The following is a 20,694-nucleotide window of genomic DNA, read 5'->3' on the forward strand; positions in this document are numbered from 1 at the left end:
AAGAAGTTGAGCATTCTGATTACTGGATCACAGTATGTCTATTCCCTCACGAAGTTTGTTGTAAATAATCCACTAGAGTACAAAAATAGCAATGAGGTACTTAATTACAATAACAGAAGCAAACACTACATTCATTACTCCACATTACGACTGTCTTTGGCACATAAAGAGGTGCACAGCGCTGCAACAAAAGTTTTTGATCACTTATCCAGTGACATGAAATATCTGGTAGACAGCAAAGTAAAATTTGATACGAAATGAGAAAGTCTGACAACACATTCTATATCGTAGAAGAATTTCTATTATTGTAACGCGTAAAGGGTGCTGGTTATGAATTACTAACTCACATTCTTATATCTTTTTCCTTTTGGGAAAAAAATCTTTGTAATGTTCAGAACGTTATCGTATGTACAAATTAATTTGCGATGTGTGTGTAACATGACGTTTCCCACATCATTACAATCTATCGTGCAAAATGATCCATGGAAAGTGTAACTAACTAACTATTTACGATTTTGTTGTTTATTAAGTATTTCACAATATGATGGTGTCGTCAAGACGAAAAATATACTTTTTAAGCCTACACATAAGTATGTCAGTAAATCGTGCCATATGGATCTACGTAATAAATTTCCTTAATCTCTACAGAGCGCGTGTTTTCAATTTTAACTTGTCACAATCATGACTCATGAATACTGTTTGCGTTGTCAACACGGATATGTAGCATTACCTAAGAAATGTGACGAAGCTAATCTTCGTGTAATTTTTTTAAGTGGCATAAAAATAGAAGCACTTTACTCTCAGGAAATAAAATTTGAGAAAAAATTGACATGTTCTCGAGCATTTTTTAACTATATTCGTCCAATCATTTTCCGTACAAAGTTATGTGTATGATCGTAACAGATCTGTGATCCAGTTTCGTTTCACAACTAAACTGGAAATGTTGTGCTTCATTCTTCCGCTCACTTCTCTCCATACTATTGTAGTTCTTGTGGTGTTGGCCTTCATTCGTAAAACTGGTTTACTGCAGCTGTACAAGTTCGTCTATCCAGTGCGAGTTTCTTGGACTCTACGTAATTGCTACAACTTAAATTCATTTGACCTTTTATACCATACTCAAACCTTGATTTCTCTCTGCGGTTTTTAACTTTCGATCTTCCCTCCATTACCAAATCTTCTATTGCCCGATGCCGCAGGTCCGATCTTGTAAACGGGTCCCTTCTTATAGTCAAGTTGAACCGTAAATTCCTTATCCCCCTAATCCGATTCAGTACCTCTTCCGTAGTTACCTGAGATATCCATCTAATATTCGGCATTCTTCTGTAGCATTACATTTCGAAAGGTTATATTATCCTCTTTGAAGTGTTTATCGTCAACAGTTCCATTCTGTAGAGAGCTACACTTACAACACATTCAGGAACGATTTCGTAATACTTAAATTTACAATGATATGCCAAAACATTATTTTAAATTCGGAAATTTGTGGTAAGTTCTTATGGGACCAACTCCTCAAGTCATCGGTCCCTAAGCTTACACACTACTTAATCTAACTTAAACTAACTTACGCTAGGGACAACACACACACCCATCCCCCCTCCCCCCCGAGGGAGGAGTCGAACCTCCGACGGGGCGGGGGGGGGGGGGGGGCGCCGCGCGGACCTTGCAAGGCGCCTAGACTGGGCGGCTACCCCGCGCGCCAAAACACTATTATAATCTTATTATCAACGTCTTCGTAGACCCCTGGTCAACGTTTGGAGAGTTATACAGCAGCGATTCTATGTCGGAAATGGATACGACAAGTCCTTGGTACGTTTTGGGAGGTATGTGGCACTAGAGGTCTACGCGAATATCACAAAATCCCTGCCAATTGAATACTGCTGGTTTGTGAGCACGGAGCTGTCACCCTATAGCGTCCCAGATGTGATCCATCGGGTTCAGATCACCTGAGTAAGGTGGCCCTGGTGCCACCCTGATCACACTCGGATTAGTATCAGGCTTCTCTAACCACTTTAGCATTACTCTACCTTTGTGATATGAACTGTTATCCCTCTTTCTGCTGCAAGGTGCCACGCCGTCGGTGAAGACATCAAACGTGAAGGATTGGAGGTGGCGTTTAACTAAGTTCACGTGGTCTCCAGCTGTTATTACGTCTTCGATTACTATCAAAGGTCCCATGGAAGACCAGGTGAATGTCCCCCTTAGTACAAAGGTGTCAAGAGTCATGGGAGAGCGATTTGCACATGTGCAGATGGTGGTAGCGTCGCTTACACAAGGAATAAAAGGGCAACGCATTAGCGGAGCTGTCATTTTTGCTTAGGTTACTCCTGTGGAACGGTGCCCGACGTGATTATGGCTGCACAGTGAGAATTAATTACTCTTAATGGAGAACTCTTGTTGAAGCTAGACACATGGGACATTCAGTTTCGGAAATCGTTAGAGAATTCAATTTTTTGAGCTCTGCAGTGTCAAGGGTGTGCCGAGAATACCAAATTTCAGGCATTTCCTCTCACCACAGACAATGCAGTGGCCGACGGCCTTCATCTAACGACCGAGAGCAAGGCCGTTTGCGTAGAGTTTTCTGCGCCAACGAACAAGCAACACTGCGTGAAATAACTGCACAGATCAACGTATCTGTTAGGACAGAGCGAAGAAATGTGGCATTAATGTGCTACGGCGGCAGATGACCGAACCGCGTGCCTCTGCTAACACCACATCACCTGCAGCGCCAGTCCTGGGTTCGTGACCCTATCGGTTGGACTCTGCACGACTGGTAAACTACGGCATGGGTAGGTGAGTACCAATCTGAATTGGTAAGACCTCCGGTGAGGCGTCCGATCCAGATTGTGTACCAGTCAGGTTCCTCTCAGAGTATGCTGATAAAATAGCACCATATTTAGCAATTATATACAACCACTCGCTCACAGAAAGATACGTACCTAACGACTGGAAAGTTGCTCAAGTCACACCAATACCCAAAAAGGGGGTTAGGAGTAATCCACTGAATTACAGGCCTATATCACGAACGTCGATTGGCAGTAGGGTTGTAGAACATATACTGTATTCGAACATTATGAAGTACCTAGAAGAAAACGATTTATTGACATATAGTCAGCACGGATTCAGAAAATATCGTTCTTGTGAAACACTACTAGCTCTTTATTCTTATGAAGTAATAAGTGCTATCGACAGGGAGCCTATGGAGTATCGCCTCAGTAGTGCGACTGGATTCGTGATTTCCTGTCAGAAAGGTCCAGTTCGTAGTAATAGACGGAAAGTCATCGAGTAAAACAGAAGTAATATCCGGCGTCCCCCAAAGAAGTGTTATAGGCCCTCTATTGTTCCTGTTCTATATTAACGACATAGGAGACAATCTGAGTAGCCATCTTAGATTGTTTTACCGTCTTGTAAAGTCATCATATGATCAAAATGACTTGCAAAATGATTTAGATAAGATATCTGTATGGTGCGAAAAGTGGCAATTGACCCTGAATAAAGAAAAGTGCGAAGTTATTCACATGAATACTAAAAGAAATCAGATAAATTTCCATTGCGCGATAAGTCACACAAATCTGAGGGCTGTAAATTCAACTAAATACTTAGGGATTACAATTACGAATAACCAAAATTGGAACGATCACATAGGTAATGTTGTGGGTAGAGCAAACCAAAGACTGCATTGGCAGAACACTCAGAAGGTGCAACAAGTCTACCAAAGAGACTGCTTACACTATTCATGCCGCCCTATTCTGGAGTACTGCTGTGCGGTGTGGGATCCGCATCAGGTGGGACTGACGGATGACATCGAAAAAGTACAAAAAAGGGCAGTTCGTTTTGTATTATCGCCAAACAGGGGAGATAGTATCACAGACATGATACGTGGAGTGGCAATCATTAAAACAAAGGAGATATTCGTTGCGACGGGATCTTCTCATGAAATTTCAATCACCAGTTTTCTCCTGTGATTGCGAAAACATACTGTTGGCACCCACCCACATAGGGAGAAATGATCATCACGATAAAATAGATAAAATAAGAGAATCAGGGCTCGCACGGAAAAATTTAAGTGATCGTTTTTCCCGCGTGCCGTTCGAGAGTGGAACGGTAGAGAGATAGTATGAAGCTGGTTCATTGAACCCTGTGCCAGGCACTTTATTATGAATAGCAGAGTAATCACGTAGAAGTAGATGTAGATGATGGTAAGGTTCGAGTGTGTCGCAGACGCCAAGAAGCCATAGATCCAAGTTGTCAACAAGGCACTGTGCAAGCTAGTGGTGGCTCCATAATAGTGTGGGCTGTGTTTACATGCAGTGGTCTAGTTCCTCTGGTCAAACTGAAACGATAACTGACTGGAAAGGATTATGAGCTATTCGAAGACTATTTCCCGCCATCCATGGATTTCATGTTCCCAAACAATGGAAGAATTCTTATGGGTGAGTATGTGCCATGTCACAGGCTTACAGTCGTCCACAGTTGGTTAGGAGAACATTCTGGACAGTTCGAACGGATGATTTGCCCACCTAGAACGCTCAACATGAATCTCATCGAAAATATATGGGACGTAACCGAGAAGTCAGATCGTGCACAAAATCCAGCACCTGCAACTCTCCCACAGTTATGGACTGCTCTAGAGACAGCATGGCTCGATATTTCCGCAGGGGACCTCTAACGACTTATTGAGCGCATGGCACGTCGGGTTGCTGCACTGAGCCGGGCAAAAGAAGGTCCGACGTGACATTAGAAGCTATCGCAAGACTTTTCTTCACCTCAGTTTGCTGTGCAGTCTGCGTTGATGCACTTTACTAAAAGTCGTTAGCCTACATGAGAGCGAGCCCGCTCACGACTGTCGAGCTGGTGTAACATGAAACGTGATTCTTACGAAGCGGTGACACGTTTCCACTGATTCACCGTCCAGTCTCGATCATCTGACGATGTCGCTATGTCAGTATGGCAACATTTTGGAGTCGCCTGTTGCAGAGTCCCATGTTCAACGATTTGCGCTGAACAATGTTCTCCGAAGCATTTGTGTCTTTACAGGAATTGTAGTCTGCCGTTACATCTGCCACAGAACGCTGCCTACCCTGACTTTCATAGTGGGGAAGCTTACCATCTGCACTTTCTACGTGAGACTTGGGCGTCCAGCACCTCCTGGTCTAATCGTGTTTCACTGGCCTTCAAACACTTCCCGAACAGGCGACCAGCTCGTTTACAGGCGCCAGGACAGTGGTCATAATGCTCTGACTCATTAGTAAATACCCGCAGTAAACAAAGTTCTCTTTTTCACAAATACTTTTCCATTTTTGCCACTTCCTATTTAATGTCCACTATATTTCTGGGATCTTCAGTTACGTTGTTGCCCAAACAGCAAAATCTATCTACTGCCTTTCCATTGTCTTTAGTGTCTCATTTTCTAACGTAATTTCCTCAACATCACTTGATTTCATTCTGTTGCGTTCCATGACCATGATCTGATACTAGTTGATATCCAACTTATAAACTCTTTTCAAGGTATTATTCATTCCTTTCAACTACTCTTGCAAGTTTTCCGTTCCAGAGAGAACTGCGGTGTCTTCGGCAAATTTCTAACGTTTTATTTCTTCTTCTTGAACTGTAATTCTCTTTCCCCATTTCTTGGCATTTCCTTTACTGCTTGTTCAGCCTACACAGTGAACAATACTAAAGCATCATGGATAAACTACAACCCTTTCTCTCTCCCTTTAGTGTGCAGAATGAATAATATCAGAACATCCGGGGTGCACTAAAACCCTGTCTCATTCCCCTCAACTAATGCTTCTCTAATTTTTTTCGAGTCACTGTTATCTAATTTTGGTACAAGTTGTAGTCTAGAGTCATAATTTTCCAGCGTGTTCTTAACAATTTGTCCATAGACCGGCTTCTACCAATCTTTTCTCTCTTCCGTAAATAACTTCTATCAGTACTTTGCAACAATTACACCGATGGTTCTATAATATCCACGTCTGTCAACATCTGCCTTCTTTGAAACTGAAATTGTTACTCTTGTCTTGAAGTCGCCTCTCTCATGCTCTCACACTTTCTCATACTAAGTGGAATAGTTTTGTGATAGCTTTTTTCCCCCAGAGATCTTAGTAATTCTGAGGGGACATCGTCGACTCCAAAATTTTTCTTTAGGCTTAAGTCTTTCGGTGCTCTGTCTTCTCCTACCACATCTTCATCGACTTCGTGAACCCTTTCGATAATTCGTGGAGGTATATTCCGTCTATGCAACTAATTGAAGGCAGTCTGTTTATTGCCAAACCCGTTTTGCTTATTTTATTTGTGAAGCATCTTCAGTGGCGAAGACGGAACATACTTCCACGACATGCTGTTTAGTAGGGCGGGCAACCATAGCCAAACCCCGACATTTTTTCAAAGAAAATTCCACACTGGCTGTACGAATGATTTTTATTAAATTTTTATTAAATTTTATTAAATTTTCTCTTTGAAAAAATACTCCCATGAATTTTAAAGCTACTAAGAAAAGACGGAAAACATAAAAAATGACCTTTCGTAATATTGTCTTTAAGTTCGTTTACTCTGTGCAGCTCATCTATCAATTCCTCCCACCTTCCAGCCTTCCCACCTTTGTTTATTACTTCCTTGCAACTGAGCCGCTGTTCATACAGCTGCTTCCCTTTTCTCCAAGTGTGCCTGTAATTTTGCTTTATCTTTTCCCTATTCCTTCTATGTATTTCTCCTCAAGGAAGTCCTACTTTTCCACTTTGGACGTTCGGACAATAGTCATCTTCTGAAGCTGAAGCGGCGTTTCAGACTTACGAAATTGAAGTTATTATCTGAGATTTTCGGTGCTGTAACTCGTGTGAGTTACTGCAGATTTTCTTTTAACTAACCCATCCATCTAGTAATCACTTGGAGATCTCCACTGCTCTCCTATGAACCGTGCCGGGGTTTGTTAGGAATGTACTACGAGTCCCTGCGTCAGGACTAGGGACCTGGTGCTCGGTTTGAGCAACCTGCTCCCAGTATCCGCGTCGTGCGTACGCATTGAGAACTATATGGGGAAACCTTTAATAGTGTGTACCATTGTCTGCTAGTTTATGTCCTTCACCAATCCGACCTTGTCATATACAGAGCTGGAGCACAACGTCGGGCTGGTGAAGAATAGGGGTGAAGATGTTCATGCCCTTTAAAAGAAGCCACTCTGGGATTCACTTTGAGCTATTTAGCTAAATCTTTGGAAACCTAAATCTACACATGACGGAAACAGTGATTTGAACCACCATTCTCCCAAATACATGCCCAGTCTCGTACCACTGCACCATCTCACTCGATTATTACAGTTGGTGCATTACCTTCGTCTTACAAGTTCTAGAAGGGAAACACGACTTGGTGTTGTAGAAGGAATTATCTTGAATTTCACGTAGTGATTTAGGATAACCCTGGAAGGAAATATCAAAATAGCTGATTGGGGGCTTGACATCCACTCCTACCACCTTGCTCTGTGGTTGTTCTAGAGACAACTATTGAGCATAGTAGCTGTAACAGCGTATAATGTGACCGAACAGTGGAATTTGATGATGCGGAGAAGCTTAATTTAGTGATACTCGGATGTGATGCTGTAATCCTACAGCTTTTACGTGGTGTATTTCTGTAGAAGTGGTGGGTATGTACGTAGTGTGGACCTAACAGACCTGGAGAAATCATAAACGCTACAGGAGACGACGCACTGTGACGCCATCATGGGACGACAGGTACCTCATGTCTGCGAGAATGAAGGAATGTAAAACTACGTCTCGAATGTTTTCACAGAACACACTGCGGACAAAGATAGTCATTTCCGTGACTTACAGTGTTCATAACACAAAGCCAGAGACCTCTCCTATTACAACTGGTTGACCGATAGACACAGTGACATTTTAGGTTTGTGAGTACTGGGTTACGGTGAGGGATTTGTTCAAACTATTTTCATTGCGGGGGGGGGGGGGGGAATGCAGTGGGGAAACATGGGAATGCATAATCTGTAGTAAAATAAGCTGACAGAGAAGCAGGAGCGTAAGATCTGTGCCCTTCAGGTGCAGTTACGACGCGCAAAGGAGGAACTAGATAGGCTGAGGAGGGTGAAGGGTGGTGTGGACTGGGAACTGGCAGTTGGCAAGAAGGCAGCTAGGAGGAGGAGCTATTCAGACAGTTATGCTTTGCTTATATGCAATAGTTTTGACCTACTGTCAGCGTTGAGTGGAGAGGAGCCTCTTGTAGCTGTAGATGTAGGGAACATGCAGCAGTCCTCAGCAGTTGCAACTATAACAGAAAGGGGAAGGTTCTGCTGCTAGGTGGTTGGACGGTAGAGGAGTGGGCCAGCAGTTGCGGGAAGTGATGGGGACTGAGTACCAGGTCACCAGCATTGTAAAGCCTAGTACAAGGTTGGCTGAGGTGACTGAGAGCATAGGGGAGTTATGTAGGAATTTTACGGAGGAGGATCAGGTAGTGATAGTGGGTGGAGCAGAGACGGAGAATATGATGTAGATGGTGACCTGAAAAAGATAGCTACTCAAACTGGTGGCTCTAATGTGCGTTTCAGGCAAGTGTTTCAGCGTCATGATCGGCTTCATCTTAATGCGGCTGTTAGGCGCATTAACATGGGACTGGAGAGGGCGCTGATGGCAGAGGGCATGGATCACATTTCTGTGGTGCTGGTTGGGTGTATCAGTAGACTGGGTTTCACTAGGCATGGCCTGCACCTCAGTTGGTATGGGAAGGGGAGGCTTATAGGTGACAGTGTAGTGGATGGTGGTGGGATCACTCATGGAGAAATTCCTGTAGTAGTTGGTGTTAGAGCTGCACCTTTTTTAGACCGAAGTCATTTGATAGGTATACGTGCTTAAAGGAAGTCCCTCTAACTAAGGGATCAACTTCAGAAGACGTCATGTTTCCAAGTAGAGAAAGCATATTTCATCAAAATATACGAGGTATTAAAGTTAGTAAACTGCGTATAGATGTTGACTCTGAAATTATTCGTATGTCGGAGCACCACTTAAATAATTTGACAATTCAGAGGCTTCCTTTACCGGGATACAGATTGGCTGGCTGTTTTTCAAAGAGTTCCTTGCGGGGTGGGGGAGTGGCCGTGTACGCAAAAAACAGAATACCATTTGATTCCATAGATGTATCACGGCATTGCACTGAACAGATATTTGAATGTTGTTCAGGGGCAGTTGAATTTAGTGAAACTAAAATTCCAATTGTTCTTGTTTATAGTTCCCCTAACTCTGACTTCAGAGCATTTCTGCTCAAGCTAGGGTGTGTTCCTGATTCACTTTATAGAAAGTACCAGAAATTAGTTATATGTGGTGACTTCAATATGAATTTTGTTCATGATGGTGCAAGAAAATGGATGTTGGTAGATCTCCTAAATTCATATGATCTGATGCAGATTGTGTTTTTTCCAACTAGGGTGCAGGGGAACAGTGGCACAGCCATAGACAATATTTCTATTCATTCTTCATTACTATATGGACATTCTGTTAGTAAAAGTGGGAATGGCCTTTCAGACCATGATGCACAAATTTTAACACTATAAAGCTTTTGTACTCCAACAAATGCCACATATAATTACAAACTATGTAGGAAAGTTAATCCAATAGCATTAGAGAGTTTTTTATACCTTGTCAAGGAAGAAGAGTGGCAAGATGTTTATAGTGCCGATAACGGAGATGATAAATATAATACTTTCCTTAACATATTTCTCATGCTCTTTGACAGTTGCTTTCCATTAGAACGTTCTAAACGGTGTAATACCAGTAATAGCCGGCCGCGGTGGTCTAGCGGTTCTGGCGCTGCAGTCCGGAACCGCGGGACTGCTACGGTCGCAGGTTCGAATCCTGCCTCGGGCATGGGTGTGTGTGATGTCCTTAGGTTAGTTAGGTTTAAGTAGTTCTAAGTTCTAGGGGACTTATGACCTAAGATGTTGAGTCCCATAGTGCTCAGAGCCATTTGAACCAATACCAGTAATAGGCAACTCGGGTGGCTGACTAGTGAGATAAGGATATCATGTACAACAAAGCGGGTATTATATGAAAATGTTAGAAATAGTCACAATCAGGCTACAGTAGCCCGTTACAAACAGTATTTGAAGGCGCTTAAAAATGTTATTGGGAAGGCAAAGAGTATGTGGTATGCAGATAGAATCGCTAATTCACAGGATAAAGTTAAAACCATATGGTCGGTGAACGTAGTGTCTGGTCAGCAGCACAAGGTCGATGATATAAAGTCAGTTCGTAGTAAAACTATTTCTGTTACTGATAAATCAGATACATGAACAGTATTTAACAATCATTTTCTGAGCACTGCTGGTGAATTAAATAAAAATTTAGTTTCTACAAGGAATCGTATAACTTTCTTGGCAAATGCCTTTCTGAGATTTATGTCTGAAATACTCCTGTGCGATACAGATAAGTGGGTGACTGAGTCGATAATTAAATCACTGCAGACTAAGGACTCTCATGGCTATGATGGAGTGCCTAACAGAATATTAAAGTAGTGTGCTGTACATGTTAGGCCTGTATTTAGCCATATTTTTCCTCTGGGAATGGTCAGTTTCCTGAACTATTTAAGTACTCAGTAGTGAAGCCGCTTTATAAAAATTGTAGACCTATTTCTATGCCATCAGTGTTTGCTTAATTTATTGAAAAGGCTGCGTATGTAAGGATAATTGATCATTTTATATCAAACGATTTACTATCAAATGTTCAGTTCGGCTTTAGAAGTCGTTTAACAACTGAAAATGCTATATTCTCTTTTCTCTGCGAGCTATTGGATGGATTAAACAAAACGTTTCGAACGCTAGTCATATTTTTTGATTTAAGTAAGGCGTTTGATTTTGTTGATAACAAAGTATTGCTCCAGAAGCTGGACCATTACGGAATAGGGGGAGTAGCTCACAATTGGTTCACATCTTACTTTAGCAACCGACAGCAAAATGTCATTATTTACAATGTTCAGAATGGCTTTGATGTGGTGTCTGAGTGGGGTACCGTCAAATGGGGGGGGGGGGGGGAGGGAGATTCCCCAAGGATCAGTGTTAGGGCCACTGACGTTCCTTATTTATATAAATGATATGCCCTCTAGAATTACGAGTAACTCTAAAATATTTCTGTTTGCTGATGACACTAGCTTGGTAGTAAACGATGTGTGCTCGGTTTCAAATAGTACAGTTCATGACCTAAGTTCATGGCTTGTAGAAAATAAACTAATGCTAAATCACAGTAAGAGTTAGTTTTTACAGTTTCTAACACAAAATTCAACAAAACCTGACTTTCAATCTCACAGAGGGGAATATGACTAGTGAAACTGAACAGTTCATATTTCTAGGTGTTCAAATAAATAGTAAACTGTCATGGAAAGTCCACATTGAGGATATTGTTCAAAGACTTAATGCTGAAATTTTTACTGTTCCAACGATATCTGAAGTGAGTGATCGTTCGACACGAAAATTGGTCTGCTTTCCTTATTTTCATTCCCTTGTGTCGTATGATGTTATATTTTGGGGTAACTCCTCAAATTCTAAAAGGATACTTTTGGCTCAGAAACGGGCGGTTCGGGCAATAAGTGGTGTAAGTTCATGAACCTCTTGTCGACCCCTCTTCACGAGTCTGGGTATTTTGACATTGCCTTCCCTGTACATACACACCTTACTGTCATTACTTGTTGACAATATTAGCTTATTCCCAAGAATAAGCAGCTTTCTCTTAGTTAATACTCGGCATAAATCAAACTTGCATTTGGATCGGACTTACTTAACTCTTGTGCAGAGAGGTGTGCAGTATACTGGTGCATCCATTTTCAATAAGCTACCACTAGAATTCAAAAATCTTAGCAGTAATCCACGTGCTTTCAAATCGAAATTGTGGGGTTTCCTCATGGGTCACTCCTTCTATTGTCTAGGAGTTCCTTGAAAAAATTATGCTGGTTCTTGTTGTACTGTTGATTTCGTTTGCTTAAACTTATGGATTGACTTTTTTCTGGTTCATAAACATTTTATTTTTATCTGTTATTACTTTTATGTTGTAATTTTATGTACTGGCACGTTCCAAGACCTTGGAGATATGCTCCTCAATTTCGTCCTACGGAACTTGATGTGTAAATAAATAAATAAACGATTAGCAGCTTATCGTATCTGACTACTGTGATATCAAGGATGTGCGAGATGGAATACAGGTGCACGCTATCTTCCGAAGTGCAGTGCCTGTCATTGCAAATTAATAATTACTGCAACCACGGAGGTGCTATAGGAAATTGGGAGTGGTTCTCGCAGCAACTGGATCTTCGAGGAAGCTGCAGAGTGCAAAAATGTACCATTCCTTTAAAACTATCTTATATTTCTATTCGAAAGTGACAATTTTATTAAACATACTTTCACGACGTCCTAGTGAGACTCGATATCTTTCCCATATCGTGAGGTGGACAATTAACCCACAGAACATATCCACGATCTCTTGACACTCAAGTATTGCTTGAACTTTTGTCATATTTTAAATGCTAAACAATTTTATGCAATACCTCATTCAGTCTCCTGTTTTCCTATCCATCACTTGACACTGCTTGTATCCTTCAGTGGTCTTTGCAGATCATCCGTTAGTTTCTTCCAGTTTCTGCATGTTTTAGCCGTCAATCAGCCTTCAAAATTTTGTTCATTTGTTATATCTCAACATATAATTTTTATGTTGGATCACAGCCCTTATGAGGTCTGAAGCTACTTCGACAGATTATGTGTTGTTGGTGCTTATTCGAATTCTTTTCGCCCCCTTAGGGCAGGTTTACCCCGTTCCAGGCAGTTCATACTCATTTTTGTATGCTCTTCAGGATAATATTTTACAGTGTGGAGAGGACCTGAGCAAAACAAAAGAATGAATATATTTATATGTGACAAAGATAAATTTGTGCTGCTGGAAATTGTAACATGGGACTCATAATATACTTATTCACTCTCGTAATTTGCTTTTCACCTAGCTAACTGTGTTTGGAACAGAGGTACTCACAAAAAGAAATACAGTAAGAAGAAACTATCTTCATTACTCGTCTTCACTGCCTGAAAACTTTGCTGCAATTGAATCGGCTTAAACAAATCGTTGCCAAAATAATACATGAGAGAATGTGATTAACATGGCGATGAAACAGCTTCAGCCAGTTGCAATGCAGCGATTCGGGGCGGAATCAATACCCGTAGCTCGTGAATTTTTTTGTGGCAGAATTTTTTAAAGTTACCGCGCAGTACGTGCTGATTACTTGAGTTACATGTGTTGCACCTTATAGCCAGTTCAGGATTCCGTTCGTATAACTAACCTAAGGTGCCAGACACTGATAAACTCGTATGACTTGGAACGTGACGCGCCTGGGAGCAACACATCTATCACAGATATTATAGAATGCTGTGGACAACTCATGTAACGCCCTCAGTCTCAGTTACTTCTTGAGGGGAAGGGAGGCGGGCATAGAAGGAATAATGTGCCGGCAATAGCATCCAAAACCCATGTTCAACGGCTTTAGGTAAACATTTCAAGGCATAAGCTTCGTCGAGTCTTCGTCATCTGTTGTTAGTAGCAACGCTAAGCATGATTCTACGCAGAAATATCTTTCTTTGTCCTCCATGGTCTCAGTACTTTTACATTTTTTGTCGCCTGCTTGGAAGTGCCAAGTCTGGCAACTGGATTACGGAAGTGGTAAACTCTTCATAATCCCAAAACCTGAAGGTTATCACGTTACCAAGGAAGGTAACCTAGCATATACTTCGAAACAGGACAGATCGCAAGTCCGGCTTCACATTAATTAACAGTGTGTTTTAATGACAGAAAGTGATAAAGTACAACGGCAGGTTCACTGAGTTCGTTTGCTGAAGTCAAAAAGATTGTTTCACTCACATCGGTGATTCAAATACGCAACTGGTTTACGTTTTTCACTGAGAGACAACACAGCTAGCGTTTTCTCCACAAATGAAATTTTAGTTCTACTCCTCTCGGTTATTCTACTGCTACAGTAATGCTGGCCCCTTGGAATGACTGAGTATTGCCTATGCTTCCTTTTGAAGTCTGCAAAATGTCAGCGTCTTCTAGCCCAAACTTGTATTTGTGGAGTTCTCCCTTATGGAGGGCGTCCAATAAGAACGAAATCCGCATCGTCCTAAGACGCAACAAACTGCTTTGATAACAAAATTACACGAATGCCAGGTCTGTCAGGATATGAATATATCTATATAGTTTTCAAAGCTGCTAAATCCTTTCATAAATATCCAATACTCTGTTGCAGACCTTTAATGCTTCCCTCATGTCTGTCGATAGTCCCCAACTCATTATAATCATCAACATTTGTTTTCAACTATGTCAGTAGGCCTTTTGCATTTCCATTATGTGATACATCGCTTCCCTCTTAATGCTGATGTGTATAATGAAATCCAGCACTTGATCAGCGGTTCGAGATCTCTACCTCTGGTCTTTCCCTTCCACATACCTAAGACTACGTTTCTTTACCCCTCTTCTCCTCTCCTAATATATACCCTTCCAATTTCTTTTCCTTCATTTTATTACACTCAACAGCGGTGTCTGCTCTCCCATTCTTCTCAGGACCTCCTTATTCACACCTTATCCATCCAACGTATTCTTTCCCATCCCCCGCAACGTCCACATCTGAAAATCCTCCAGCCATTCTTTCTTCCTCATGATCCACGTTTTACCACAATACAGGAGGGAACGGCATACAGAACACTTTAACACTGTTTTCCCCATTTCTTCGTTCGCATTGCTTCAGAAAGCTCTTCCCTCGCCATTGCTATCGTGATTTTATTTGTTGTGCTGCAAAAATGGTTCAAATGGCTCTGAGCACTATGGGACTTAACATCTGCGGTCATCAGTCCCCTAGAACTTAGAACTACTTAAACCTAACTAACCAAAGGACATCACACACACCCACGCCCGAGGCAGGATTCGAACCTGCGACGGTAGCGGTCGCGCGGTTCCAAACTGAAGCGCCCAGAACCGCTCGGCCACTCCGGCCGGCTCGTGTGTTTTGGCAGCCTACATGCGGGACAGTGATTCTCTAGTCAGGTTGCTGCAAGTCTTCGGCCAATGGTGCAGGATGACCTAGAATGTTGCAATGAGTCCATTACTCATTATCGGATGAGAGGAACGGATGTAAAAGGGTTACAATACGGCGATCTTCCCTCGTGGTGGTCCGACTGGGCGACAAGAACGTACGTCGATGACGATAGTTCATGCCCTCACGTACGTAAGCACTCCAACATCGGGTACTGTGACATCCAGATTCCCCACAAATCTGAATATTGCACGGTTCGACCAGCCTACCAAACAAGGACTCACAACGAGTCGGTGTTACTTCGGCTGGTCGAATCGTGGAATATTCAGCTTCACGACAAGGCTCCTTTCAAGCTCTGTCAGTTGCTGGTAAAGCTATATGACACAAGTACGCTGCATCTCCGTGTCATTCACAGTGATCACTCAACATCTAAAGCAGTTCACGCCCTTTAATGTGCCCTACCAATCTTGGTAGCAACGCTAAACACGGACATACTAATGTGATCTGGTGGCCATTCTAATTGTCACAGAAAACCATATACATACCCAACCGATGATGCGGACGTGAGCTAAGACAGACTGACACCTAACGATATCTTCCGGGTGTCTCACTTTTTTTATGAGGCAATGTGCGTGCCACGTCTTGTTGCATTGAATGTGGTAGCGCGACCTTGAAAAGCAATAAACAGCCGACTAAGATGCCCTCACTGTCCATAGTGTCAAACATCTCTTCCCTTTAGTGATTGGTTGTCAAAAATGGAAAGCTACTCGTTAAAAAGATTTACTGACGCGTTTAAAATTATGACTCAATAGGATGTAGTGCCCTCAAACCCGATCGAATAAACAGATGTAATTTTCACAACATTTACCATCGCAACTGGGAGAATCTTGTCACCTTGGATACAAAATAACGAAAAACATAGTTCTTTAACCCACATGTAGTTGGCGGAGGTTCTCGACATACAGTTATTCTGGCAGCAGAGTTTGATGGGACTGTTTGGGAGAAAGAAGCAAGAAATGAAGGAACATCAGGGTTCACCATCTCATCAGTGACGATGCCTTTAAAAACAGAATATACGTCCAGATTTTGAATCAAATCGGCGGTGTTCTTGTGAGTGATACCGTCCTGGTATTTGCCTTCAGCGATGTAGGGAAACCACGGAAAACCTAAATATACATGGTTGGGCGGGGATATGAACAGCCGTCCTGCACAATATGAGCTCAATGTCTGACCATGGCGCCGCCTTGCTCGGTGAGAGAGAACGCCCATCAATAAGCACCCATCTTCTTGCTTGTGATATGCGCTCTGAGAAACGTATAGTGGAGGAGCAATTAATTACACACCTTTTTTAACAACATATGGAAATACTGGGACCAAATTACTTATAACTCAAAGTCTGGTTCTTAAATGTATTATCCAATGGAATATGGCGATGTGTATCTTGAAACCTCTCTTAGATGTGACGGTAGTTTAATCTGCCATGTCTAGAGTTGTAACAGAGCAGCAGTTTGAGGTGCTGTCGACCCAGTGGGAAGGTGGGCGACCGAGAGTAGGCTTGTCAGGGTGGCTGTTCGGACATTCTTACCTCGAGGGTGCGAGTCCTCTCATGGGGAAATTTACCAATTCTTACGTTGCAACTATGTACGGCGTGCGTCCTATAAAATATGCGACACCTTTTTTCTTGATCAATTTTGGTTTAAAGAATGCGAAATTTATTGCGGAACATCGTGGAATATTCGCGCTTCAGGCGCTATAGTTTCATGACATTCCGATTGGTGGCGGTGCTAAACGTCGCTTTGAGCATGGAGCTGTAATTGAGTTTCTTTTGTCCGAAAACCAGAGCGTCGCTAACATTCACAGGCGCATGCAAAATGTCTACGGAGACCTGGCAGTGAACAAAAGCAGGGTGAGTCGTTGGGCGAGGCGTGTGTCATCATCGCAACAGGTCGTGCACACCTGCCCGATCTGCCGCGCGCCGACTGCCCGGACCAGCTGTGACTCCTACAATTTGGATTTCAACCTGTTCGTCGCCACAAAAATGCAAATGAACTTCTCTTTTTTCCATGACAAGTCTGCGCACAGGAGAGAGGCTCACAAACTTCATTGCACTGTTCTTCTTCATCTACCCTACAGCCCGGATCTCGCATCGTCCGAGTTCCACCTGTTTGGCCTAATGAAGGATGCACTCCACAGGAAGCAGTACTTGGATGACGGGGAAGTTACTGACGCAGCAAGACACTGGCGCCGACGTCCATCAGTAGAGTGGTGCCATGCGGGCATGCAACCCCTCCCAGTAGGTGCCTTAAGGCCGTCGCACTGAACGGGGGTTATGCTGAAATACAGTGTTTTGTATGTGAAAGAGTGGGGGAATAATATGGTATACTGGAATCCTGAATAAAACCAACCTATCTTCAGAAAAAAAAGTCTGTTGCATTGTTCGTTGAACGCCACTCGTGTATTTATTAGTACAGTGATGCTCCAAGTCAGGAAACAGGATGGGCATCGAACCGACGATCATAGCCAATGCTGTAAACAGTGCAGTGTAACTAGGAGCGGGGAGTTCTTGCTTAGCAGACAGGCTGAATCAGTGCCGGCGACACAGCCGTATGATAGCTAAATAATGGTGGCAGCGGCTTGAGACGGAGGCCGTGTCATCCACAGAGGGAACTGAATCCCGCGACGTCTGGCTGATGGCTCGCTATGACAGCAGGTGGCGTCCAGACGGTGACTAGCAGGGTCCCAGTTCGAAGATCGTGTCCACTGGTTCCGGATGCAGGACCTTAAGGCAAGCAGTCCCGTTGAATAGTGTCACATGACGCTGATGGCTGCACCAGAAGACGGAGATCGAGCGAAGGTGCTTCTCAAGACCGAGCGAGGTGGCGCAGTGGTTAGCACACTGGACTCGCATTCGGGAGGACGACGGTTCAATCCCGTCTCCAGCCATCCTGATTTAGGTTTTCCGTGATTTCCCTAAATCGTTTCAGGCAAATGCCGGGATGGTTCCTTTCAAAGGGCACGGCCAATTTCCTTCCCCATCCTTCCCTAACCCGAGCTAGCGCTCCGTCTCTAATGACCTCGTTGTCGACGGGACGTTAAACAACAGTAACCTAACCTAACTGCTTCTCAAGACACCACAGTAGTTGCTCGGTCAGCAGCGATCGCCGACTTGACACCCTTTCCCAGCTGGGTGGGCTCTGTTTATAAGTGCCCGGACCCCACGTGTTGTCGTGCAGACGTCCCAGGTGTCAGGTAGTCTCTTTGTGGTAACGCTGAAGTGGCGACCTGATTTTTGATAAAATCGCTGTTTGCCAAACAGGTGTCGTATCGATGGTTCTAACAACCCTACCACAACAAAGGTCAAAAATTAATTATGATTGTAGTGTTGCTCACGCTGCTAAATATTGCATTTTCGGGCAACAACAAATTTATATTATGTGGCAGGTGTCATTAGAGCACAGTTAATAAAGTCATTTCTTGAAATAATGAATAAACTAGGGACTCGTTTCCCACGCTGGTCTCGTTGTGAACTCATGGTTAGGTAGTGATGATTCCAAGCTCGGATGCAAAGAGACCTAGGTGTTATTCTGCGATATTCAAAAGTTTTATAGATGTGTTTCATAAACCATTCTTGAAGATTAAACTTTTGCAAGTTAGGACAATGGTGATGTACAAAAGTAATCAGCACTCCGAATTTAAGTTACATTTCATTTTTATTACTTTTATTGCAATATCACGTAACTCGTTCCAAAACATCACTTCACAATATGAAACATACTTGAAAATATCTTCCTAATTGTTAAAGTTCACATTTCATAAACTGACTACAATTTGCGTCTTTTTAACATGACGACCAAAGCTTGACTCTCTAATAACCGCTTACGCGCCCAAAAATCAGAGTTACAAGTACGTCAAAGATCATAGTGACAAAAGAAAGAATATACTTAAGAATAATATCATTGCAATATATACATATCGATGTATCGATGTACGTCTACATTAATGAAATCAAATCTGAGTGTTGTCACAGAAATATGTTAACTATTTTACAGAAACACAGTAGGATATGGCTGGTATCGAGAGGGAGAGGTGAGATGCCGTAATGGTTACGTAATTCAAGTACCATTACATGGTGCAATAACAGAAACATAGTGGGAGAACGCTACGTCGATGTTGCTGTGAGTCCTTCGGAAGGTAACATTTTGTTTTAGGGGTGGATGGATGGACCTTCATGCGTCAGCTGGTGATTCGAGGAATGCTGTTTTCCGCATAAGTTAATAAGAGTCGGGACTGATCCACCATGGTACACAAAACACATCAGAACACTGTTGCAGAAGCGACGAACAAAGCATGCCAAATTCAGAAGAACGCAAAATCCCAAAGACTGGTTAAGTTTCACGGTAGCTCGAAGTTTAATGCGGACGTCAATGCGAGATGCTTTTAATAGTTTCCACAATGAAACATTGTCTCAAAATATGGTAGAAAACCCAAAGAGATTCTGGTCGTATGTAAAGTACACCGGTGCCAAAAAACAGTCAATACCGTCACTGCGCCATAGCGATGGAAATGTTACCGAATATGGTGTCACTAAAGCGGAGTTACTAAATACAGTTTTCCGTAATTCCTTCACGAAAGAAGACGAAGTAAATATTCCAGAATTCGAAACCAGAACAGTTCTTAGCATGAGTGACATAAAAGTAGATATCTTTGGTGTTGCGAAACAACTCAAATCACTTAAGAAAGGTAAGTCTTCCGGTCCAGATGGTATACCAGTTAGGTTCCTTTCACAGTATGCAGCCACAAAAACGCCTTTCTTAGCAATCTTATTCAACCGCTCACTTGACGAAAGGTCTGTTCCTAAAGACTGGAGAGTAGCACAGGTCACACCAATATTCAAGAAAGGAAATAGGAGTAACTCATTGAATTACAGGCCCATATCACTGACCTCAATTTGCAGTAGGATTTTGGACCATGTACTGTACTCGAACATTATGAATCACCTTTAAGAAAATGAGTTATTGATACATAACCAACACGGATTCAGAAAATATCGTTCTTGTGCAACGTAACTAGCTCTTTATTCCCATGCAGTAATGAGTTCTGTCGACAAGGGATCTCAGATCGATTCCATATTCCTACACTTCCAGAAGGCTTTTGATACCATTCCTCACAAGAGTCTGTTAATCAAATTGCATGCATATGGAGTATCGTCTAAGTTGTGTGACTTGATTCGTGATTTCCTCTCAGAGAGATCACAGTTCGTAGTGATAGACGGTAAATCATCGAGCAGAACAGAAGTTATATCTGGCGTTCCGCAAGGTAGTGTCATAGGCCCTCTGCTGTTCCTGATTTACGTAAATGATCTAGATGATAATCTCAGCAGCCCCCTTAGATTGTTTGCAGATGGCGCTGTAATTTACCGTCTAGTAAAATCATCAGACGATCAATTCCAGTTACAAAATGAAGTAGAGAGAATTTCTGTATGGTGAGAAAGTGCCAACTGGCACTAAACAAAGAAAACTGCGAGGTCGTCCACATGGGTACTTAAGGGAATCCGATAAATTTTGGGTATACGATAAATCGCACAAATCTAATGGCTGTCAATTCGACTGAATATCTATGAATTACAATTATGAGCAA

This window comes from Schistocerca cancellata, chromosome 2, assembly GCF_023864275.1.
Source record: "Schistocerca cancellata isolate TAMUIC-IGC-003103 chromosome 2, iqSchCanc2.1, whole genome shotgun sequence".
In the NCBI taxonomy this organism is placed as follows: domain Eukaryota; kingdom Metazoa; phylum Arthropoda; class Insecta; order Orthoptera; family Acrididae; genus Schistocerca; species Schistocerca cancellata.